This window comes from Mustela putorius, unplaced genomic scaffold (genome assembly GCF_011764305.1).
Source record: "Mustela putorius furo isolate JIRA1106 unplaced genomic scaffold, ASM1176430v1.1 tig00537284_pilon_pilon_pilon, whole genome shotgun sequence".
Taxonomy (NCBI): Eukaryota; Metazoa; Chordata; class Mammalia; order Carnivora; family Mustelidae; genus Mustela; species Mustela putorius.
The window spans coordinates 3,113,643-3,139,749 of NW_025422422.1; the positions used below are offsets into that span (position 1 = coordinate 3,113,643).

General features: G+C 42.9%; 1 long non-coding RNA gene across 3 annotated transcripts; it reads right to left on the reverse strand.

The window, feature by feature from the left end:
- Positions 1-513: 513 nt before the first annotated feature.
- Positions 514-25,121, reverse strand: LOC101676668. 3 transcript variants are annotated; one of them, XR_001178408.2, is made up of 6 exons: positions 24,887-25,121; positions 14,950-15,090; positions 13,503-13,573; positions 12,771-12,940; positions 1,065-1,467; positions 514-757 (listed from the first exon to the last, which is right to left on the reverse strand). It is a non-coding gene; the product is annotated as an uncharacterized LOC101676668 (long non-coding RNA). The 3 variants fall into 3 exon arrangements; XR_001178409.2 differs by lacking the exons at positions 514-757; positions 1,065-1,467 and adding exons at positions 6,016-6,071; positions 13,907-14,031; XR_001178406.2 differs by lacking the exons at positions 514-757; positions 1,065-1,467 and adding an exon at positions 6,016-6,071.
- Between the last annotated feature and the right edge of the window lie 986 nt (positions 25,122-26,107).

Sequence of the window (26,107 nt, forward strand, 5' to 3'; positions counted from 1 at the left end):
AGCCCCCAGCGTGTCTCCAGCATGCCCCCAGCATGCCCACAGCACGCCCCCAGCACGCCTCTAGCATGCCCCCAGCATGCCCACAGCATGCCCACAGCATGCCCACAGCACACCCCCAGCATGCCCACAGCACACCCACCCCAACACCCAGAGAGCCAGGCAGCTTCATCACGTTCATCAGGCCAAGGCTGGTCCTGACAAATAACTCCCTGGCAGGCCCTTCCCAGGAGAACTTTCCTCAGGTAAAACCATGGTGAAACCTCATAGATGCCAGCAATCTCTGACAAGAGGAAAACTGAACTCAGAATTGTCAAAAGTAACAAAACCCAAGAAGGCCAGTTACAAACCCAAACTAGAGTAATAAATGTTTCCTGATTAGTAGAGGGTCTTATGGGATATGTTTCAATAAGGAGATTAAATTGGATCACAATTAACATTACTTACGTATACAATCAATATAGTTTTTTCATTAAATCAGACAGAAATTCTACTTTATCATCCTGTTTGCTTTGCTGTTATTGGTTAATCAAAATCCTTTTTATTCAAAGATGTGGCATAGGTAAATTTTAATCCAGACATTCAATTATCCAAATCACTGACATTTTCCTGTTCTCCGAAAAATGCTCCAGGAACACAGGCTGCTTGTTTCCCTCCTACCTTGGCTGGCAGAGAACTACAGGGGAAAATGTAGAAAATTGGCAAAACTCCATTTTCAATCCATGTTGAAAACTGGGATTAATATTCCTTCTCTTTCTCCCTAAAATAGAAAGAAGAAATACAAGAAGCCCTTCTTTATATAAAATTGGATCTTAACATTCTCCAGGGGATGTGGCAACCCCTGGATCCCAGATGAAAAGGGCCCAGTTTTCCCAGTGAATAATCTGGGACTGGGAAGTGGAGGTGAATGGTTTCCTGGAACTGTAAAAGACCTCCCCAGTCACCTCCCAGGGGACAGAGGGCAATCTCTGGGGTCAGGGATCTGAGTCAACAAGAAGCAGGGAGACCAGAGAGTCGGGGCGGGGGGGAGGCTGGGAAGGGGAGCTGGCAGCATATAGCCCTCTTACCTTCTGCCTGATCTGGGGCTCAGCAAGGCTCCCTGGGGTTCTTTCTCTCTTCTCCAAATGCCGAGAACAAGTTGAAAGAGGAACCACTAGGTAAGAAGATCATGAACTCCAGACTCACAAGTGTTTATTGATTATTTGTTCATTTGTCATTCAAGAAGTATCATGTATCTACTGTGCATCAAGCCAAGGCCAAGGTTGGAGGTATGGCGATAACTGATTCGCAGCTGCTGTCTCCAAGAAGCTTCCAGCCTAAGAGCCCACGAAGAAGCTGCCTCTCACCAAGGCTTGGAGTTATGGCTGTATTTGTGTTCAGGGTTCCTTGCTCTCGTTAATTTACTGTGCCAGCCTTTCCCAGTGGATGGGGAACACCGGTATCTGACAGGAGGATGGAAAGCAGTATAACCTGCATAACCAGGAGAGCTGAATTTAGTAGGGGCTGGGCCTTAGGGCAGGGCTTAGGGTGTGGCCAGCGAGAGGCCTAGGGCACAGCATTTGTGCAGGGCTCACTCTCAGGGTCCTGCTGGGTCCACCTAACACTGGTGGGTGTACAGATGTACAAGTCATTAAACTCTCTGAACTTTGGTTGCCTATCTGTAAAGCAAGGACACGCCTACCTCATAGAGGTGCTGAAGCAATTAATAATATAATATTTACAAAATGACATAAACATGTCATTTTAATCAAAAGTAATGATTGTTTTTAACCATTTTCATGAAGTGCAATGGCATCATTAATAACTACAACCAAAGCATGCTTTGTAGTAGATGCAACCCATTGTATTGGGAATGGACTATAGAAATCAAAGGATCTGGTCCTATGCATTAAAAAAAGCAGTAGTTAAATATAGTTAAATATAATATAGTAGTTAAATATAGTAAGATCTTGAGCGATGGTCTCAGGGAGACTTGAATTTTTTAAAAGATTTTTATCTATTTATTTGAGAGAGAGAGAGAGAGAAACAGAGAGACAAAATCTGAAGCAGACTCCCTGCTGAGAGTGGAACTTGATCTCATGACCCCGAGATCATGATATGAGCCAAAACCAAGAGTTAGTCATTTAACGGACTGAGCCACCCAGGCGCCTCCAGACTTGGGTTTTAATCCCAGCTCTGTCACCTACAAATATGGAAGCTAGCATCTCAGATCTCCCGTTTCCTCATTTGTGGGAAGGGAATAATAATGACCCATAGGTTTGCTACTGAGGACTCTCTGAGACTATGTGTGTAGCACTCATGTTTCAGGGCCTCGGAGGGCTCCCCGTAGATGGGAGCCACTGTTCCATGCTGGTGGCAGCCAAGCCAGTTTGTGCTAGGCCAGAATGGCTCCTGATGTACCTCATTTTTTCCATTTCCTTTGGATGAGCTCATCTTACACTACTCTGCGTCACAAGGATGTTCTTCCTATGGGCTTGGTTTTAGGAATAATTATACTATGTATTGTGCCTTTCCTAAGTTTTTCCAGAATTCTAGCTGTCGTATGAGTGCCCAGAATGAAAGGCTTGAACTTATTCCTTAAAAATAGGAGTGAGGGGGTGCCTGGGTGGCTCAATTTGTTAAATGTCTGCCTTTGACTCAGGTCATGATCCCGGGGTTCTGGGATCAAATCTCACATCAGGCTCCGTGCTCAGCTGGAATCTGTCTCCCTCTCCCTCTGCTTACCATTACCCCTGCTTGTGAGCTCTCTCTCTCTCTCTCAGATAAATAAATAAAATATAAAAAAAAAAAAGAGAGAGAGGAATGAGGAACTACATTAACAGAATCTGGTTTTTATCCTGTTAATTTAGTGAGTTCAGTATTTACCTTAAATATTACTTTCAATCGGTAATTTCAATATTTATTGCTTATCTATTTATTTATTTATTTATTTTAGAGAGTTATGGGGCAGAGGGTGAAGGATAATCTTAAGTGGGCCTACGCCAAGTGTGGAGCCCACTGAGGGACTTGTTCCCACAACCCTGAGATCATGACCTGAGCTAAAATCAAGAGTCTGACACTTAACTAACTGGGCCACTGAGGTGCTCCTATTTCAGTATTGATTTTAAAACTCTATTGTGAAGCTGAAAGTGAAAAAGAAAGACACACTTTGCTGCTTTTCTCCTGCTTCTCGCTGAAAGCTGGAGGCATGAACTGGGCTGGCGACACAGAGAGACACATGGGGCTCTGGGAGTCAGGCTTGGAAAAGAAATGCTGTCTTAGCCCCAGAAGGAGGCGGTTTGGACTAAGGGAAGGCTGTGATCCAGGCTCCAGAAGGGGTCAGACAATACATCCATAGGTTTAGGGAAAGACCTCATGGCTCAGAGAGGATGTACTTACTGTTCAGCAAGTACTTACTGAACACTCAGTGGCACCATCAAAACTATAGGTAACATAGATACAACCGAGACCCCTAGCCTAAGTAGCTTCCCCCTGGTGTGAAGGCAACAGTGTTGCACAGAGGATAAAGGACCTTGTGCTTCTACAACTCCCGCATATGGAGATTCACAGGTGAAAATGGTTACAGCTTATCAGTTTGCTTTTTTCTTGTCTTCCTATCTTATTCTTTCATCTGTAATTTATCAGTTCTGTTGGCCAGTGCCTTAATCCAGCTTCTGGCTTAGAATAGCCCTTAGGAAAAAGTTGTGAATGGATGAATAATGAGTATGTGGGCCCTTGAGGCATGTCTTAGCCCTGATTTCCTAGGAAAGGGAATTTTTTTTTTCATATCATTAATTTTACAGTTGTCTGGTTGGATTCAGTCAATGAATGATTCTTCAAATTTCATGATTGACTTTTCTCACATTTTCATATTAAATAGGGCCTAATTTATATGAATCTATTTTTTAAAATTGTTTAAATTGTTTATTTAAATTCAATTTAATTAACATATAGTATATTATTCTACGTTACAGAGGCAGAGTGTAGTGATTCATCAGTTATATCCGACGCCCAGTGCTCATTATATCACGTGTCCTCCTTAATCCCCATCACCCAGTCATCTCCCCACCCACTTGCCCTCCAGCAACCCTGTTTGCTCCCTATCATTAAGCGTCTCTTACGGTTTGTCTCCCTCTTTGATTTCATCCTATTTTATTTTCAGGAAAGGGGTTTTTAATGAGGATGAGCCACAGGATTCTTCTTCACCAGGGAGAAAGGATTGTGGGCACTGTGAATCTCCAGTTATTCTTGAAAAGTCATTGATAGGATCATTGGAGGGATGTTCTCTCAGTTTCACTGAATGCATTTCTGTGCTCAAAAGAGATCAGAGGTGAAGACTGGGATGTATGCTGTCAAGATCCATGTGATAATTTTCCCCTTGAATTTAAGTTTAGAAATAAAAGTGTCCCTAAAGATGGATTTAAATGCTTTGAATTTGTAGTTAAAAACTACTGTTGGGGCGCCTGGGTGGCTCAGTGGCTTAAAGCCTCTGCCTTCGGCTCGGGTCATGATCTCAGGGTCCTGGGATCGAGCCCCGCATCGGGCGCTCTGCTCTGCAGGAAGCCTGCTTCCTCCTCTCTCTCTCTGCCTGCCTCTCTGCCTACTTGTGATCTCTCTCTGTCAAATAAATAAAATCTTAAAAAAAAAAAACCCAAAAAACTACTGTTAAACAAACGAGTTTCCGTTTTGTTTTTAGCATTCAGTGTGCTTAAAACTGAGAGCTCAATTGTGCTAAACCTACCTCAGCTCCTGATGATGCCAGGATGGGACCCATAAAAAGCCAGGTCTAGCCAATGATGGCCCACAGACCGCGTCCCTCTTGCCCTGGGGATTGTTCACACTTCCCACTGTTTCCCATAAGACCTTTGGCAGGTCAAACATCACATCCTTCCATGCTTCAAGTTCTATGGGACGTGCCATTTACTTTTCCCATTTCCCTCTGTTGCTTTAGAGAGCTATATAATACTGGTGAAGGAGGCCACTAGAAAACAGCCAGAGTGTAAGGACTGTTGATGGAAATTTACAAATAGGGCTGATCCTGACCTCTCTCTGGCTTGGCTTCTCCTGTTGCAAAGCTGCACTTCAACTAGCCGCACTAGTAGATTCCTAAGGTGCGTTCTCTGACTTTCTCTGATTCCGCATCACTGTTTCACTTCTCGACACCAAGCAAATTCTGATACAGTAAAATTTTCTCCTGTCTGGAGAGCATAGAATGCAAAGTCAGCAGCTTTGATCACAATCATAAAATAAGTCAATCTGTCATAAACTGCAAACGGGCAGGGTCTGGATGGTGGTGCTCAGCAGGGAGTCACAGCGCTAACAAATCTAAGAGGAAACTGAAAAGAGATGCAGTCATTTCCCCAAGGTCACAAAATTATAAGAGAAGCAGAGATCCGAACCTAGGCCTTCCCAAATCCATGCTCTGAAACACTTGGCAGTACTACCAACTGGAGAAGAACATTCAAGAGGGTCAGTGATGAGATAAGGGGCCACCCTGGATGATGACATCGCACATTAACACCGCTTCTTCTTGGCAGCAGCTGGACTCCTAGAGTACCCTCAGGTGCTGCCATCAGAACCCAGGACACAGAGTCACCTCTAGTCTCCAGGAAGCCAAGGGCATTAACTGAGAAATCCCAAGTGGATTTGCCAGTCAATTTAAAATTAGAACAAGTAAAAAAACCTTGAAAATAAGAAATGCAAATGCTTTTTTCTCATGGTTGTATTTTAAAATTTTATTCTAAGGCTATCATCAGCGATATACACAAGTTGTACATACAGGATGTTCATTTCAGTGTTCTTAATAATATAAAAAAGTAGAACTAAACTGATGGTCAACAAGAAGTCTGAGTAAATTATGACAGGTACACAGAATGGGTCTTAGTCCCTGTTGTAGAAGAATATAGACTGACAGGGAAAACGTTTCTTGCAATGTTCCTAAAGGAAAAGATAGGTTACAAAACAGTATTTTTATTCTGAAAAGTATATTAACAGTATAAAAGAAAGATTTGGGTAAATAAAACACAATGTCCAGAGTGGTGGGATTTTGGTTGATTTTTATTTTCCTTCATGCTTCTCCATGTTCTCCAATTTTCCTGTAATGAGCATGCATTATTTTTGTAATCAGAAAAAAATGTCAAATAAATGCCATTTATTAAAGATACAAAGCCAAATCCTGCCCTTCAGCACTCAGCTGAGGACACCCATGAATTATGTTCCTTGATGCCCTCCGTCTCATACCGGAGCTCTGGCCACACAATTGTTGAAGAGACCCCCCTCTCTGTCCTCTTGAGGACTCAGGACTGGCCCAGAGGGAGCTGGGCTAGAAGATAATATGAGTGTCACCTTCCCTATAGGTCCATGCACCTGGTCTGATTTCATGCCCCAGATCCAGTCTTCCCAAAGAAATTCCTTCTCCCACCCAGTGTGCTGCCTCATGGAGTAGGCTCTCTTGTTCCCCCCTGCCTGAAGGGTTCTCACGATGCAGGATGTGGTGATGGTCAGCACCAGCTTTTCCAGGGGGTTCCTGAGGACCTCCTGCTGAGGAGGCTTGTGGAGGCCAGGGCATGCTTGGGTTTGCCTGAATTTGCACTGGGTAACACCCAGGCTCTGCTTTGCTGCATTTTCATGAGTAAAGAACAGGTAATCCTTTTTGAAGGAGGTAGGATTTAAATCACATGTTAACGGCCATAGACCCAGAGTGAGCTATTGGCCATCTGCATGCCTCTACGTCCTGCCTGGCTCAGGATATTGAAGGTAATTGGTTGGACAGGCTCAGGGTTGTAACCAGCAGGCTATAGGCTGAATGGATGCTTTTGAAGGGCAGCTGAGTTTTCATCTTTAGAAATGCTGTCATTTGCTATGAAACGAGTGCTACGCCTCCGGTTGGGCTCTCTCTTGCCTGCTGCTGTCACAGAGAAGATGCCCAGCCCCAGGAGCACAGGCTCAACTGGGGGCCGAGTTTGCAGCCCAAGTAGGAACTGAGGAGAAGGGTGGGCACTCAGAGCAGGAAGAACCTGGGAAGCAGCTGCTTTCACAGTGCTGTGACGGGGGAAGGAAAAGTCTGGAATGGACCAAAGCCCAACTGCTTCTGCCCTTCTGAACGTGTGACCCAAACTTAGTCGAGTGCGTCTGTGAGTGCTCAGAGGGCAATGTTCAAAGCTCCACTGTGCATGTGTTCCCTTGGTCTCCTTGCCTTTCTTTTCCCCTCTTTGAAATGAAAAATAAAGCCACCTGTCAAAGCTGGTGATATGTTCAGACCTGTAACCCACACAGATTCAGGAAGACTTCAAAGTAGAAACTCCTTGGATCAGATTTCATTTCACTGCAGATGGTAAATTTATGCCCTGAGCTCCCACCTTTGGTCTCACTTCTGTTCTTTAAGCCTCTGAAGAGAGTATACAGTGGTCTTAGGTGCAGACTAATGAGTTAAATGCCACTTATTCTCTCAAACTTTACAGACTATCTGGATTTCAACAGAGATGAGCTAAGACTTAGCTTTACAAAATTTTTTAAATAGACTCTGGGGGTCCTGGAAGATAGACGGGGGTCCTTTGCCAATAGAAGGTAAACACAGTTGGATACTCCATCTTCCCTACTAGGGTGTCTGTCAACCTTCATAGTACTTGGACTCTGGGGTGGGGATAAAAATAGTGTAAACTCACAGGGTACTTGTGAGCTAATTTAGTTCTATTTTTTTTTTTAAAGATGTTATTGATTTATTTGAGAGAGGAAGAGAGCATGAGCATAGGCTGGGGGAGTGGCAGAGGAAGAAGCAGGCTCCCTGCTGAGTAAGGAGCCTAATGTGGGGCTTGATCCCAGGACCCTGGGATCATGACCTGAGCTGAAGGCAGACAGTTAACTGACTGAGCCACCCAGGCACCCCCAATTGAATTATTTCATGCAAAGGGGTAAGAATACTGCCTGAGACAAAATGTCACATATTTGTGTGAACTATTGTTTCCCTGAGGAGCCAGACATGGAGGAGGCTGGTAAAAGGAAGGTGAGTCCATGTGCTGACCGTTCATTCAGAACTCTCTACCCGTTAACTAGAGTGAACTCCTCTGAGAGCCATGATCTGGCCCCAGCTTAGAAAAGGGAGATAGTGATGTGTCCAGTGGTTTTCTTCCTTGGCTATTTTGTTCTGGAAAGGATGGCATGCCACCTCCTTAGAGAGGATCCACCCAATCCTTGCTCTGTCTGTCATCTCCGAAAGTCTATAATGCATGTATTCTGAGCCATGCAGTCTGGCCCAGTATTGCATTGCCTATATAAAGCTGGTGTATTTTTTTGCTTATCCCATGAAGCTTCCTTTACTGCTACCCACACTTACTGCTTCTTCACTGTTTTACACATCTGTCAACCTCTGGCTTTCATTCATGTCTCAGCTAAGAAGCATTTGTAAAGAAAGGAGGAGCTATGGCTTGGAAGAGATGTTGAGTTTATTTGGAAGCTTCTCCCTCATACTTGGGACAGGGTCCTCCAGGTTGGTAGATCAGTGACTACATGTGTACTGCCCAGGTGACACCCAGATCATCTTCCAGCCCTGCTCCCTCTAGCAAGGGAGGGTCTGTTATCTCCTGCAGACAGAGCACTCATTTGCTTTCCAGATCAGTGACAGCTGACCCAGTAGGAGAGCATATTTCCCCATGGTCCAAGGATGCTTCTTTGTGGACTATAAGGTTCAGGCAGAGGTCAGGCCCATGTGCACTCTCAGGGCACAGGGCTCTTGGGCCATGTGCTCAAGATGCCTTGCCTCTCATTCATGATCTGGTTCTGTCTGGTCCCTCCTCTGGAGGATAAATGATCCAGATGGAGTCTGGTTTGATACTGAGTAGGCCACCTTGGTCAGTTAGCTGTGGGTTAAGAAGAGTCCCGGGAGTGAGCACTTCCAGGTTGCCCTCTTAGACTAATTAAGGAGGTATGAGAGAATGCTTTAATCTGTCTCCCAAGTAGACTTCAGGACTCCAGTTCTTCCCACCTTCTTTTCCTCTTTCCATGTGCCACTTTCTGCATGGATGAGAACCTTGTATGTAAACACCTTCTTTGGACAATCACCATTACCACTGGACTTCCAGCCAAGAATGAGACCATTCAACAGACATTCCCAGGTTACAACTCCATCCACGATCTTGGGGAAACAGAGAGAAAATAGCTCCTGTCCTCAGGGAGCTCACAGTTCTGTGTGGGCGACAGATTCATGGAGAGAGAATTGCCAAGAGCACCGAGACTGTTGCAGTTGAGGGATACATGAGACGTGGTGGGTGGGCTGCTTTCTTGACCGGCTGCTCCATGCAGGAGAGGGGAGCTCCTTTCTCATGGAAAAGCAAGTTCCCTTAGGAACCCTGATCTTCATCAGATGTAGAACATTTCCTCCTCTGGGGACTGATACCGATGTTAGCCACAGCCTTCCTCACACTTGCAGGGAGTTTCAGAGAGATCTGGTGTCTCCACACAGAAGCTGAGCCTGGTTCTCAGAGCCATTTCTCCCGGCCTCACCAGCTCGCTGCTCAAGTTTCTCAGCTGCACCTGCTTCACTTAGATAATATCAGAAGCTCCTGAGTTCCTTTCTGCTAGACACCCTACCTTCTTATGCTCAGGTTCATCTTGGGTGAAGTCTTCATAGCTTGCCCATCCATTCTCAACCCTTTTTCTGAATTTCAAGAGATGCTGCCAGTCCCCTTCACGTGGCAATTGCACTTAGACCCAGGTCTGCCTTTGGTCTCAGGGTCTCATATTGCTGGCACTTTAAAATGCTGCTGACATTTTCAACACATTGGCACATAAACTCCCCCCACCTCACCATGTATTTGGTTGCCCCTTACAAAGCCTAGAATACTGGAGTATACATGGTAATGACTCAAAGGTTTCTGTTAATTTTCTGCCTTTTATTTTCCCACCTGTCCATAAATACTACGTGAGCAATACGTATTGCTCTTCCAAAATGAAGACAAATTTCTCACACACTTACACACGTGATCATTAGAGTAGCTCCTCTTTGTTGAGTACTGACTACATGCCAGGATATAGATGAATCACACGCATCCTTTTATTTTAGCACGTATGATAACTTGCGAAGTAAGTGTTACTATACTTCTGTTAGAGGTGAGGAAAGTCTGGGGGCTGTTGTTAGTGTCTGGATGGAAGAAGAGAGTCGAGTCTATATGCTGACTATTCATTCAGTTGTGGCCTACACCCGTTGTCGTGTAAGCACCTCTGCCAGGGGAGCACTGGGTTGGAGATCGGGGGATGGTATATGAGAGGAGTTATTTTAGGACTGATGAGCTCCCTTCAAGTTCACGACTAACTTTTTTTTTCCTCTCTCCTTTGGCAGTGTTAAGCTTTAGACAGAACCTGGTTCAAATAAACTGATGACAAAAGGAGGGTCGCTTGGACTTTTGTACTCATCATGTGACTCAGGTAGTCAATATGGATTTAGAACAGCTGTGTTTTTAATAATCTAAGCCAGATTAAAGGGATCCATGTTTGAAATGTGTGTTTTATTTAACAATGTGTTACTTGTAGCACTTCAGGCACACGTGGGTTTCTGAGGTTCTGTTGAAGAAGCTGCCCGAATGTTTGGTGTGCTAGGGTTTTCACAAGATTTGTCTCCTCCAGATCTTATAAAAAATGAGCTTTAGTAGCTCCCATGTCCCTCAAATAAATGAACACTAATCAACTCACACAGTTCAGTTCATTTAATTTTTAAAATAGCTCCATGCTCTTTTACTTTTAAAATCTTAAGAGATTTCCTGAATAGATCATTACCACCAAGTTGGTACGGACTTGCGGAGGCCGTAAAACAAATAAAGTCATTAAAAATAATTTGAACAAAAGGAGTAACTTGATATTATGCCATCTACATTTGGTTTAAATGACGTTTTAAAGTTCTCTTTCATCTTACTAAACAGATCTCTAAAAGAGAAAAAAATGTGATTAATAATTATCCTCCATAAATCTTATGATAACTATTATAGTCTTTGGAGAATTATGAATCCACATCTGGAAAAAGTATTTTATATGCTACTGCCTGTAAAGCAGCAGGCCATGCATTTTACAAGTGCACGTTAGTAAGTAAAACTACGGTACGTTTTTTGGGTTCATCATTTTCCCCTCCAAAAGAAGTGTAAGCCTAGTTTATTTCATTATAAAGAGTGCTAATAAAGTTTATATGATGCTTGTTTTCCTCCCTTACTTTGGTGCTGATGCAGTTTCCTTGGTTATTTGAAATGAACTTTCTATTAGATCTCAGGGAAGCCTTCATTATAAGCCGGGTCTTTGGTCCCCTCAGAATCGGTGCCTGGGAAGAAGCCAGCTGGTCAAGGGGGTGGCAGAAACATCACAGGAGTGAGCTAACGCCATAGAAGCCACAGACTTCACTTTTTTTTTTTCTTTCCTTCTCTTTTTTTGGCTCTTGAATTTGATTCCTTTTATACTGTTTGAAATGTACAGGTCTCATGAGCTAGTGATTCAAAATGCAAGATCGGCTCATTTTTGGAATTAGAAATTTGATTAAACTTAAACATTTGTTAAATAAAATGAGTAAAGTACTTTGAGAGCCAACAATGTCCCTTGGAAATAGAAAATGTTTTTTCGTTTCCAAGCAGCTGTTTGCAATAAGAAGTGGCTGGTGAGTGAAAGGGAAGGACGCCATTAAGCGAAGGCGACCCCTCCAGAGTTTTATGGCGCTCTGAAGTCACGTGAGCGCCATCAGTGATAAATATCACAATAGAGGTTGCAATGTGCCTGGTTTTATTTCCATGTGGATCCTTGAATACACTTTAACTCAAGTCGCAGAATCCGTTTAATGACTGACCATGGAAAACCACGATCCTAGTGTGCACAAAGGCAACCTTAGTGAAAAAAGATGTAGAAATCTTATTTCTAGAAGAATAACCTACAGTAACCCATAACAATAACACCTGTAAACCAAATTTTCTTTTGTTTGGATTTCAGAAAAGCAGCAGGCTAAACTTTACTAAAGTTGATACCAGGTTTTCTGTCTCCAGAGAGTTTTAATGCATTTATCTTTGGGGCTTCATTTCCAAGCCTTGAGTGACCAGATTAAAGGCCTGAGATGCTGCTGGAATGGGGAGGGCCATAAAGTTCAGCGTCCAGCCGCCTTACCTCACAGATGAGGAATCTGAACTGCTGAGTGGGAAAGGGACTTGTTCCAGGGCCATAACAAGCACAGAGAGGACTAGGAACCCATGTTCACCAGACTGGGGTCTGCCAGCTCCTAGCTACTCTGGTAGACTGACAATCTAAAATATTTCTAAATTAAAATGGGGGTAGGTTGGCCCATGAGGAGTGGAGTTTCTGTTCCTTTCATCAGATCATCAAAACACATCTCCTGGAGCCTCATTTATTCCTCATTTATTATAGAAGTAATTGATGGTTCCACACACAGTGTCAGATGAATGTCACTTAAAGACTGATAGACACTGTTAGTGCACTTAGGGCATGTGGATCAATAGTTCTATTGTTTGAGATTTCTAGACTTATTTCCACCAATAGTTAGATGTGTGAGCTTGTATAATTCTCAAAACAATGTGTATCTAAATCTCTTCAACATTTAAATAAGATCAGAAAAGATGATTGCAAAATGACCTTTTATGTATATGTTAAGGAATTAATCCAAGATTGGCTTCAGAGTTCTGATGAATGACAAGATTATCTTGTATCTGTTCCAATTTCTATCTAATGCTATCTAAATGTGCTTGTATCAGTTAGACCGTCCAATGGAACAAACCAGCCCAAAACTTAGAGGCTTAAAGCAACACCCATTTACTCACCTGCTGATCCTGTGGGCTGGTGATTTGGGCTGGGCTCACTCACATGTAGTCAGGATGGTTCCATTTCTGGGGGATAACTGATCGCTGGTGGTTGGGGTGGTGGAGGCATGTGGGCACTTGGTTTCTCTTCTCCTGTAGGCTTGAGCTTGTTCATATGGTGGTTGCAGTTTCTAAGAGACAAAGTAGAAGTAACCACAGTCTCTTGAGACCTGAACTGGGAACTGGCACACCAATTATTTCCACAGCACGTGTGGCCAAATCAGACCCAGCGGATCCATGGGGGAGGGGAGATAACCTCTAGCCTTCATTGAGAGGAATTACAAAGTCACACCATAAAGACAAACTGATGTGGATACAGAGAAGAATGGAAGATTTTAGCTATTTTTGTAGCCTACCATTGTGCCTAATTCTTATTATTTAGAAACACTATGTCTCTTTGAATCAGCAGTGCTAAGAATTTTAGATTTCATGAACCAGTAACAGAGCAAAACAGAACAAAACAGTATAAGGAATCCATGTAAATACTAAAAAAATAGGGAAATTTTGGTTGTAATAAGTAAGAACACGTAAAACCAAATGCCAGTCATCATCTATCCCCATTATATATATAATATCAAGGACTTCATGAATCTCTACTTCTAGGAGCATCACGTTGAGGCTACGCACCCTGGCTTTAGTCTTCCCTGGACGGCTGCTAGGAGGAATTGGCCCTCAAGAGAGTTTGGTTCCTACCTCGGTACTGCAGTCAGCAGCTGGGAATCCTTGATGAAACCATTTACTTGGCCAAAGCTGAGTTTTCTCATCTGTAAAATGAGACAGACACAACAAGTTTTTCATGTCTTTTTGTGAGTATTAAATGAAATAGTATTTGTATTTCAATTGCTACACCCTCTGCGAGGCTCATAATAACTGTTCAACATAAGACAGTTGATTATTGGATGATTGATTTGGTTTTTTAAAAATGTTATTGATTTTTACCTACACCCCTTCTCATCACTGAGTCAAGTAGGAAATGCCACCGATTTCTTTTTGTTTTTAATTCTGATTGGATTTAATACAAAAGCACAAGAATATAATAGATATGAAATTGCAGCCACATTTCATAAAAATGTAAATGAATAGCTATAATGGCATACCTTTCTCACAGATACTTAGCTAGTATCAGCACCTCCAGAATTTCATCCTCATTCTGTGCATGGCACTTCCCAATCCTGCGTGTTTTATCTTGGGATAAATAGTTTCTCAGGGCTTGTCTGATACCCTAGGAAGTTTTGCAGGAAGTGATTTACTAGCCTTTCTTTTGCAACAACTAACTACTCTAATAACCAATATGCAAAGAACCACTTATAACATCTCGAAGAAAAGACTCCTATTTACCCATTTTAATATGCTGATCTTACTTTTATAATTCTCTCAGGAAAAGAGATGAAGAAACACCAGAAAAATGTGGTGACCTAGGTTTGTGTGAAGCCATCGTTGAAGGGAAGGGGCCAGGAACGGTTTTGTGTAATCCCTCCTACCAGCTGTTTCTGAATCTATACCTTTTTCACTCATAATTTTCATCTAACAGTCCCTTAGCTGCTATTATTAAGACGAGATTACATGCAGAACTACTTCTTGGTTGCACACTGGAGTTATAAAAATTTCAATATGCTAGAACTAATCAGGCTTTAAGACTAAGACAAAATGATTTTTCAACAAGTCTATTTACATCATAGCCTGTCACCAACCTTTTTTCCCCACTGCTCTTCCTATCCAGTTGGCTTCCCCAGTCTACATCTGAGTGGTTTCCATTTTAGGTAGAGAGAAAATAATGAATGTCAGTGCTTGTCTGTACTTGGTTGTCATTGGGCTTTATTTACACTGGTGATAAACATGGTACCTTTTTCCACAGTGGTAGGATTGGTTTCCTCACTTCTGCAGTCCTCACCCACCACCCCACCCCCATCTTAACCCTATGATGTGCCAAATGGGTCCACAACTCAGAGAAGGTTTCTGAAGCAACTGAAGAGTTAATTCTTTCTGTAGCTCTCTTATTTTTTTTTTTTTAAGGCATCCCTAAAGATGTAATTCTTGCCAAAAAAATAATCTCAAACTTTGCTTGAGCCAAAGAAATTGCCTCAGCTGCTTGCTTCATTCTGTCAGTGTTCATGAATCCTTCTCACTCCTCCATACATACCTTTATACCTTCGTGTTGAAAAATGCTGTGCGAGCGTCTGTGCGCATGTGTATCCCCGAATTCTCATTTTCTTTTGAGGTCTGGTGTCCAAGCTTGTTATTCAAAGTGATGGCTCATGTGATTTCTGTACCCTCTATTCATCTGGAAAGATGACATAGAAGTAGACCAGTTGATAAACCCGAGAAAAACAAAGGGAAGGAAGATGTTGTGAATAACAGCAATAAAATTAACTTCCCTACATTAAACTGTTAGTTCCCTGAACTTTATTTTAAAAGCCTGACACTAGGAGCTTGAATATTTACCACTCGGTGTCTCTCTCTCGCTCTTCCTCTCTCCCTTCCTCTCTTTTATTGGATTGAGAGAAACCTGTGGATTATAGCAATCATATATGTCTGACCCTTCATTTGGATTTTTAAGCTTTCTTTGGCAAGCATAATTTGGTACCATTTCATTTTTTCACTTTACTCAGAAGGATAAATACCTTTGTGATGAAGTGGCGAGCAAATCCCTGGCCATACAGCAAACCAGCCTTAAATACTGTTCTCTTTGAAATGGACCCGACCTCCATGGACTGGAAGGGAGGCAATAAGAAAACACAACTGCCGCCCTGAAGCGGAACCCAGAATCTAAAACCCGCCATTCTCTTGAGGGTTGAAAATGTTTCCCTTCAAATGAAATCACACTTGTGTTTCTACCATTATGGTTTTAGCAATGGAAATTTGATAAGGATGGCTATTTCTCTGGTTCCAGATGCTTCCCCAGCAAACTGCCCACATTGCCTGGCAGCGATGGTCTAATCAAGTTAGAACCAGTGACATTTCCTCTGACGAAATTAATGACGGCTTGTTAGACTGAACCTGCACATCTTCTGAAGTTTGAAGCACAATTCTAGAAAGGTACAGGTATATGTTTTAAAGTCAAAGTGTTTACATGTATGAGATAACTGACAACTTTTGAAATACATATCCAGAGCTGTGGGTACAATTTGCTAGGAAGAAACAAAGAAGAGCTTTGTAGGTAGAATAATAGGCTGACAGAGGCAAAGGTTGTGTTGAGTGCCAGTTGAGAGTTCTCAAGGCTGCATTGAGTGTTCATGCAAAAAAATAGAGAAAGAGGGGTTCAGATGGATGCAGTAGAGGGCTTCTGGCATGGCTCCTGGTGACTCCTGACTCCTGGAATTCATGCCCTCTCCTTAAAACTAGGCTGGACCTGGTGACTTGCTTTTAACAAATAGAATGTGGCAAAAGTGGTGGGATGTCATATTCATGACTGAGTTATAAAGACTGTGATGTGCTTCTTGCTAGCCCTCTCTCTCTGGCTTCTCTTGTAATCTTGATCTGATCAAACAGGCTGCCATGTCATGACCCATCCTGTGGAAAGGACCGTATGACAAGGAAGTGAGGGCAACTTCTGGCCAACAGCCAACAAATAACTTGAGTCCCTCATTGCAGTAGGGACAAGCAACTGAATTCTGCCGATAACCATGCGAAGGAGCTGGGAAGCAGGTCCCTCCCCAGGCAGGCGTTCAGATGAGACTGCAGTCTTGGCAGAGACCATGATTGTAATCTGTGAGAAACTCTGAAGCAGGGGACCCTGAAGACACTGTGCCCAGACTTCTGACCCACAGTAGCTGTGTGACAGTAATTGTAGTTTAAGCCTCTGAGTTTTGGTATAATTTAGTATGTAGCAATGAATGTTCTATCAGTCAGGGTTCTCCAGAGAAACCAAATAGAGGACACACACACACACATGTATATATTTTCATGGAGAAAGAGGGAACAAAAGAGAGGGGAAGGGGGAGATGGAGAGATATCATAAAGAATTGGCTTGTGAGGTTATGGAGACTGATAGTCCATCTTCACTGTGGACCAGCTGGAGGAGACCCAAGAGAACCATTGATGTCCAAAGGCAGTTTGCTGGAAGATTCCCTCTTGCTTGGGGAGGCTGATTTCTGTTTGTTCTGGTCATACCATCCAGTGATTTGATGAGGCCCATCCATATGACAGAGAAAAATCTGCTAGCTCGAAGTTTACTTATTCAAGTAATTTCATTCAAAAACACCCTCTAAGTTGACAAATAAAATTAACTATTACAGATGTGAAGTCATGCCTACAAGGTGTCTTTCAGAGAAGCTGGAACTTGGTAATATCCTGAGCAAGAGAGAGCCCATCTCAGTCCTTCCACAGGCTGTAGTAGGAAAAAAACTGCATTTGGGGGAGATAAATCTGACAGTGTTGGGTGACACAGAGTCAGTTATATCTCAGCTCTCAGACCATTGTAGATGATTTTGAGGACTTTGGAGCAGGTATATGTACATTTTAACCAACTGATAGAGAGCAAGTACACAAGTTGTGCCCACCTAGATTACAAAAGAGCACAATACTGGCATCTCTGAAATCCCCATGTGGCCCCACCTGATCAGAACTATCCTCTGTGAGTTTTTATAATATATTCCATAACCAAAGAAATTTGGAGAAAGTAACCAAACATGGTCATGAATATAAGTGGAACACAGAATGTACACTGATTGTTTTAGGTGTATTAGGATTTCCCTTCTCAACTAGATATAGTCTCCTAAGAGCAAGGGGTTCGTCTCATGTTCCTTGTGGGGACTTGTAGCTTTCAAGCACAGGCAGGGTGGCATCTCATGGTGTCTCATGGGTGCCATGTTATATTCACTCATGGTTATTTGACAACTGAGTATGGGAGCAGTCTTTCATGTCTCAGAATTGTCAGGAGGTAAGATATTTTGGTGAGAAAATACATGTATTGCTGAGCCCCAAATCCCCCCAAACCTTTCATCTTTAGGGAAAATTTGTCTATCTGTAAAGAAAGAACTGAGTGTAGCTAACCTACGCTATGTTTTATATAGGCAGAGTTGAAATAATTGGGGCTCTGAGGCTTTTAGAACTGTTTAAAGATAACTGCGAGTCTTCAGTGCTCAAAACTCAGGGTCTAGGCTTGTGGCTGTGTTATGGAGGTTAAACAGGCATTTTTAACAGAGTTTAATTAGCTGTGTGTTTTTTGTGTATGTGCAGGTTGGGGAGGGAGAGAAAGAGAGAGAGTCAAAGATCAGGGCCAGTTCTGAGGGTCACATAAGTACAGTGGAAGCCCACTGTCCTGCCTGCAGTATTTCACCAGGTGACGAAATTTCTAGGCTTTGCAGAAAATATATTCCGAATTTCTTCTATAAATGTAAAGTGTTCATTTCACTGTGGCCTGTTGGCACTAGGATTCGATCTGTCAAGGGCATAACAAAAATGGACATCATGCCTTGAAATGCCAAGAAAAACAAATGCTAAAAAGGAACCCATGTAGACTTAAATATGCAAACAAGCTAAGGGCTCTTGCCCAGCAGCAAGATGGGGGGTTTGGGGGGTGCAGGGAAGGGGGAGCAAACCAGAGGACTGCAGCATGCATGGGGAGAACACTTGCATACCAGGCAGTGAGGGACATGACACATGCGTCCAGTTGCAGGTTTAGTTGAGATTAATGTGCCTTGATGACCAGTCCTGTCCTAAAGTTTCCAAGAGGAATCAGATTCTGATGCCCATTTGCCTCAAAACAGATGGGCAAGACTTTTCCATGGGGAAAGAGCACCAAGGTGAAATGCCACATGTCAGGAGAAGGTATTTCAAACTTAATTTGCAACAGGCAGAAACAATAGAGAAGAATAAACTGGCCTTCAGAAGGCTCTGGGGTAAACACTGAGAAGGACCCCAAAACTCAGTTCTTAGAAAAATTGTCCTCTTCCACTGACCTCTTAGGTTTCCAAAGTTCACCTGTTGTGAAATGCTAGTATTTGTTGCTGGAAGAGGACACCGAATGATGTTTCATCCTCTGCAAAAAAAATCTCTGTTTTCATGAATTCAGTGTGAGACCAAATATGTCATCACTTGTGCTCAGTGTTACAAAAGGGGGAATTTTTCAGCTGTCTTTATTGGAACAGAGCATGTTTTCACACTACTTGATGTCAGTGTCTCCCATTTTAAGCTCTTGTTTTTATTGGACACATTGGATTGTTTCAGCCCAAATTGCACATATCCGAAACCCACTAGGTTGTAGGCCAGATGATCGGGCCAGAGAATTAGCCACTTATTCCCAGACTCATGTCAAAACTGATTGAAGTAGAGATCCAAATATTCCACCTGCATGATCTCATCTTAACTCCCCGGAAACTCTGCTCTTTCCTAAGATGGTATGTGTTGGTTATAACTACGGGTTCTATTTTCACTAAGTCCAAATTTGTGCTATTTAGAACTTAAGAAAAAACTCACAGAACCCCTAATATGTATGGATTACCACCACTGAGGCTGCGTACATGTCCCGTGGGCTACAACTGGGAGAAGGAAAGAGTAATGTTGTACTGGCTTGGGGAGGGGGGTTAGAAATAGATGGAAAGCATTAAAGGTATCTTTCAGCAGATGTTTGGAAAGAAACAATGTCAGAAATGTTGCTAGGACAAATGAATAATTGGCAAGATACAAAATGGAAACAAATTTCATATTTAGCCTCAGGACCAAAATATATTAAGATATATTAATGATTTATATTAATGATATATTAATGAGTTGGATATAATATATAAATCGTATATCTTCCCTACTATAGGATTCATCACTCATAATTATTCATAATTAAGAACTATTATCTAAAATTCTTAAGTATTATTATACACTTGCTAAAGGTAAGTATGATACAAAGAAAAGAACACCGGTCTTAACTTCAGAAAATGTAGATTTTAATCTAATTTTATATGATCTGTGTGACCTTGGCCAAGTGACTTAGCTCCTCTGTGTTTAAGTTTCCTTAGTAGTGCAATGGAGATAACAATAGTCATCTTACCATCACTGATGCAATGACTGATACAAAATATGAGAAGTACTTAGTGCTATGCCATGCACATAGAAGGCACTTCTTAAATAATTGTTATAAGAAGAAACAAAAACATGAGCTTGGCATTTGTGTAGGAGGTCCGTGTGTGATAGGTACACACAAATGAGAAAAGAACAGATCTGAAAGAGGCATATCAGGGCTGGGAATGTAGGCACAATGATGACTAAGGGTAAATAGGGTGCTGGGCTTCTCAGAATGACTGTAGCTTTTGAGGGTAGAGATTATCCACTGCCCTATGTGTCTTCTTGTCCTTTGAGCTGTTCATCCATCCCAGTTCCCATTATGATAAACCCCTACCTCTCTGGACAGGAGTTTTCCAATGCCAACTCATAACTGAGGTCAAGCAAATTGACTTTTGACTGGGTCAGAGTCTGCTGTTCTGAAAGCGTTCCTGGGGAAATATCTGGACCTAGGCTAAGGGAGGGTGGATGGTGGTACAGAAGTGATGGTCAGCCACGGTAACTTCTATTGACCTCCACTGGCAACCTTCCTGATGTGCTGTGGACAGCTCGGTGTGAGGAGGGTCTTTGTCATGGAGAACTGAGATTCAGGAGGTTGGAGGAGAGTTACAACCGCCATACGTTGCATTGTGAGCTCAAGCTGGAATTTAACAGCAGAGGTTCTGTCTAACGAAATATTTTTCCGTTGTCAGCAAGTGCTTCTTCTCCTAGTTTTGCCCTACACACTTTTCCATTTGGGGGGGTTCAATACTTCCTCATTTTGCTTTGGTTCTCCAGAGTTTATCCAACAGATATTTATTGAGACCTGCCATGTGTGAGACCCATTCTTGTAACTGAGGGAAAGCCATTGGTGGATCATTTCTTCAACCCATTCTCATATACAGTGCTCCTTCCACTGACCATTTTGCCATTTTCTTTAAAGGTGAATTAAACTTATCAGTTTTTATGAAGTGACAAGCTTGAGGACTGCTCTGCTATGAGCATGGGAGAAGATAAAGGAGAGGCACAGAATGGACCCCATGGTTTCTTTCCAAATTTTTGGGGTCTTCCTGAGCCAGCTTGGTAGAAAATCTTTCCATGAGGCAGTGTACTGGCAGAGGAGCTGCCAAGGAGAAGTGGGGGGAAGAACAAGAAAGTAGGCAAAGGATGCTGGCCACTATTTCAGACATTTAAGCAAGACTAGAAGTCGGGGTGAGGAGCTTGAAACAGGAAGGAGATGAGCAGGAACCCCCTTTTATGTAACATTTGATGTATGCTCCCGGGGGATGATAGGTGGCTGAGTAGCAGAACCTAATATATTCTACCTGTAAAATGTTAGCTAACCTTGTTTTAAGATGGAAATAGGTACATTGTCCAGAAGTTATTTTTTAGACTCATAATTACTAGATGACTCATACAGACTAAAATTCTTCTAGAAATTTATTTGTTTATTTCAATTTTTAAAATTTTAATTCTAGTTAGTTAACATACATGGTAAAATTGGCTTCAGGAGTAGAATTCAGTGATTCATCACTTCCATACAACAGCCCATGCTGATTACCACAAGTGCCCTCCTTAATCCCCATCATCCGTCTAGCCCAGCCCCCACCCACATCCCTCCATTAACTCTGTTTGTTTTCTACACTTAAGTTTCTTATGGCTTAAGTTTTAGAAAAGAGGTAGAGTCCTCATTGTTCCAGACTTGAGGGAAGACTTTCTAGGGGAAGATTCACGTAGGGTGTGGTCTTGAAGAACAAGTGAATCTTGGGCAATCAGAGCAAGGTGAAGGAAGCTGACTGAGAAGCAGCCCCGTCTCTCAGAATACCAGGGCCTTCTTTGCTCACCTCTGCTTGAAGTTCCTTTGATCAGCATCCCAGAGACAAGCACTATACACTTTCTGGAGCCCAGTGATGTGCTCTTCCCATCACTCTTGCCTTTCTAGTTTTTTTTTTTTTTTTATTTTTAATAACAGGTAACACCTAAATCCTTCCCTATACCTCAGCTCCTTCTCCAGGAGCTCCAGCACAGGCCTGCTGCTTCTATGGACTTTGTTCTTCCAGATAGCCTACCGAATTGTAAACATCATCTAGAAAGCCTCTTCAACCCACAATTCCTAATCTTTCATTCAGATAACACAGGCACAGTTTTGTCATTGGGTACCAAATGTTTTCCTGCACTGTTGCTGTACCATAGGTCTACAGGTCACGAATGTCCAAGTCACATGCTTGCATTCAGTCTCAACACTAGCACCCAGATGCTAATAGGCAGGGCAAGTGTTATGAGTAACATTTTAGAAAAGGGAGGATTGAGTTGTAGGAAGCTTTGCGTGGGTCACACAGACCACTTAGGGCAAAACACAGATCTCCTGATTCATGCTTTGGTACTTCTTTTCTGCCAGGTGGTCCTGCTACCATCATCCCTCTCATAGGCAAGCCTGACTAAAGGGGCAGATCCAGCTATTGTGCTCATATTTCAGATGAATTAAAAATTGGAGAACTGACATAACTTGTTCAAAGTTACATAAGTGGCAGGGATGGGGTTTGAACTCAGGACAGAATGAGTGCAAAACCTACTCTGATAACCATCATGCAATCTAGCCACGTTCAAAGGAAGGGATTTGTTCCTTGTGACTTTAAGGCAGAATATACACTCATTGATGGGAAACAGAATCTTGTGCTTTGTCTAAGTGGAAGGAGGAACTTGGTCACAAAGGAGTGTTGAATAAGGAAATGAACAACCTTGTGAAACAGTGAGTTTACATAGACACTCCACTATTAATGGAGTGTCTGTGTTGTTGGAGATGCTGCAGAATAGAGCCCTGCATTATGAAGAAAGTTGGAATAAGTCTTTCTAAGGATTCTTTTAGTCTTGGCATTCTTAACTTCTTTGAAGTCAGTGCTGTAAGTAAAAAAGCTATATTTAGAAGTTCTCTTCAAGCATCCTTGAGCTGGGAGATAGAAAAGTGGTCTTCAATTTCAGGGCATTTCCTTAATGGTTGAAGAAGTTTTGGCAAGTCTTACAAATGCCATTTGTGCCATTGATGATACCCAGTGTGTCCCCTACTCCTGTTCTCTGTCCTCCCTTTCTCCTTCTTCCCTTGGAGTCCCATCCAAGACTCAATCAAAACTGACACTTTCCCTCTGTTTCCCACTCTGAGTTTTCTAAAAACTCTTTTAGAAAAGAATAGAAAAGCAGCAAACTTACTCTCTGTTGTGTCCTTAGGATTGGGCTACCTGAGCAATTGCTCATTTTTTTTTTTTTTTTTTTTTTGGTTTGGATTAGAGTCTGATCTAAGGTGATTCTTAATCTCTGTGTTGCAGGATAATAGTTTCTAATATGTCAGCTCCATCCTGCTGAGTGTTCCATCAACACCCTTAACCCAGTTATCTGCAAGGGCTTTGACCCCAGACGGGGAGTCTCAGATGGAAGCCAGGACATTGCTTCAGGACCGGCCATGAAAAATGCATGTAAGATAGAAAAATGTGAATTATGTGTGAAACAAACAAAAGCACCAGGCAACATGGAATTTGTGTCAACAAAAGCTTGCTGCAAGCTGTTGCTTGCTTCTAAAGGGGAAGTAGACTCTGGCGCCCAGGGAACAGTAGCAGGGAAGGACTTTTGCACAAGACGTGCAGAAACAAAAGGGGTGAACTGTTCTGGCTGTAACTGCTTTCAAGTTCTTAAGCTCTCCTCTCTCTTGCATTTGTTATGCAGCTGGGGAAGTTACTGATTACTGAGTCCGCTGGAGCCATGAGAATGGGAATAACTGACATTTATAACATTTTGACATACTCAAGAGAAGAGAAAAATAGTCCAAAGGGTGGAACCTCCAGTTGACTTTCTTGTTGACTATAAAACAACTCCATGACTGGATTACTTGAGTGAATAAGGGGATGGCAAGGTTCTCAGGGAGATTCATGCACTGGAATGTCTAGCTCATGTTCCAATTAAAATATTAAATCTGGTGATATTAAACTACACAGACTTTTGCTGCCACCAACTGCAAATGTTATAAGGACTAGTTTCCAAGCTAGCTACAGAAATCCAAAATTATCATTCCCTCACTGAGAGATATTTCTAGGCAAGAGACAACCAATATGCACATTTTTTTTTTAAAAAGCAAATTATCTTCAGTTATTTAACATGATTACCCCTTTCCTCTCTGGACCACTGCTGGAGACCCAGGCATCCAAGTGCCATAGGCTGCTATGTCAAATATAATAAATAACATTCCAATTATGTTCGGGGCGGGGGGCTGCACATAGCTCGAAGCTGGCTCACAGCCACCCTTGCTACCACCAGAACTGCCTTGCTAAGGTGTTCTGGGAGAAAAGAGCCCTGTGCAGTCCAACTGGCAAGACTTTTGCATAAATACATCTCCCTTTACAAGGCTGATGATATTTTGCGGCCTACGGGCCACAGCCCCAACCCAAATCCATGACCACCGCACACAGTCATTCATGTGGGAGGTACCACTTCTTGCTCCCACTTCTCCAAATGGCTCCTGGGGCTCATTGCAGCCTTTTAAAGACAGATTGAGGGCGCTACTCTGCCAGGCCTGCTGAAACAAGGCACCCTAAAATAGAATTTGATGTCGTGGGTAGAGAATATTCAGTTTAATTCCAGGCCGTTTAATTCAATACGTATTTACCAAGTGCCAGCTATATATCAGGTTCTGTGGACCTGCCTGCGGCCTGAGCTCATTGCCACTTTTTCTCATCTCCTAAATCTTGATTTCTTCATTTGTTAAATTCTTATGGATGACAATAGAGTGCCCTCAGGATTCCTAAAAGCATAAATGAAAATGGGTGTGTGGTGTGCACCCAGCCCAGACCCCGATCCAAGGTGGGCATGCGATGAACAGCAGTGTTCCCTTATCCTCCCCCTCTTTCTGAAAATGCTCAGAAACAGAAACCCGTCAAGCCTCAGGTATCACTCCAGGCAGGAGCAGGAGATCTGTAGAGAGTGTCTCTGATGAAGATCTTCTTAGGGCTGTATTCCTACATGGAAGCAGTTGGGTTATACTATCAACCTAATAGGGTTATAGGGGAATTGGGTGAAACACCGTCTAAGGAATGCTTAATGCCTGTATAGGGACTCACAGATTTCCTGCAAAGCTGTTATTATGATCTATCTTTGTATCTTCTTGGCTTGAAGCTTCTTGGATTCTGCAGGTCCAGTGGACCCTCTTTACCTCTGTCATGGCTTCTTGGCTCCCTAGAGTTTGGATATGCCTTAATTCATTCCACAAACATTGACTGAACACCTGCCAGATGCTTTGCTAAGCCCGTAGGTCACAAGGACAGATGGGATCACCAAAACTGGTCATATGAGCAGGATCCCTGACCTCTAAAAGCTTATAATTGGTTGAGGAAACCAGAAAAGCAAACACATCATTTCAATATGATGTAATAAATGCAGAGGCAGAGGTCACCATGGGGTGAAGCGGGAACCCAGAGTAGGGAGGGACCTGTACCCTGCTGTGGGGGTGGTGGAAGGGGTAACCGGGGACAGTTCCGGGAAGGACAGCTCAGGCAACTGCACACTGAAGGACAAATGTTTCTCCATTCTCAAGACCTTAAAAGTATGACTTACACTTGTGTCCTTGAAACATCAATGGGCTGTAACTAGTGACCCAAAAGTCTAAATTCTGCCATCAGACTATGCTTGAAAGGCAGCACAGCAGGCTGGGAATTCTGGGGGTTTCATTTCCTAGGAATAAACAGGACCCCCTTCCTCCCCTTGACCCCAGAGCAGCACTTTCTGAGCTCTTGCGTCTATACCCCAGGTTCTCCTCAGGTTTTTTGCTGTAGGCCTCCCCTGTAGGGCACCCCACACAGCTGGGTCCCCAGGGTGACCTTGAAGAAAGCCTGGCCAGTGCAGGGACCAGGGAGCACACCCATAAATATACAGACAATGCTCACAGGAAGACTCGGAAGGGAAAGAACCCCAAGACTGTCCACCTCCCTAATGTCCCTGTGCTGCCACTTTAACCCATGGAGGGACGGAACAGCATGGTGATGAGGACAAAAGCGTTTGTGATGAACTGGGTAGCAAGTGATAATCAAAGTTCTAGAAAGTCCATGGCCCTCCATGTCTGGTTTCTGGTGTAGAAAATAATGCTCTGCAATACCAGTGTTGGCTTCTTCACTAATGCCTTTGACCACAGAGCAGGAAATCTTCCTCGTCATTCCAGAAACCTTTTTAAGAACCCTGACTGAGAAGCCTTATGCCTCCATCTCAGCCTGGGGCTGAGCTGGGACCCGGGCATGCCCTGTGTTGGATTTTCCCCTGGCCGTTTCTTCTTACCGTGTTTTTCTCCA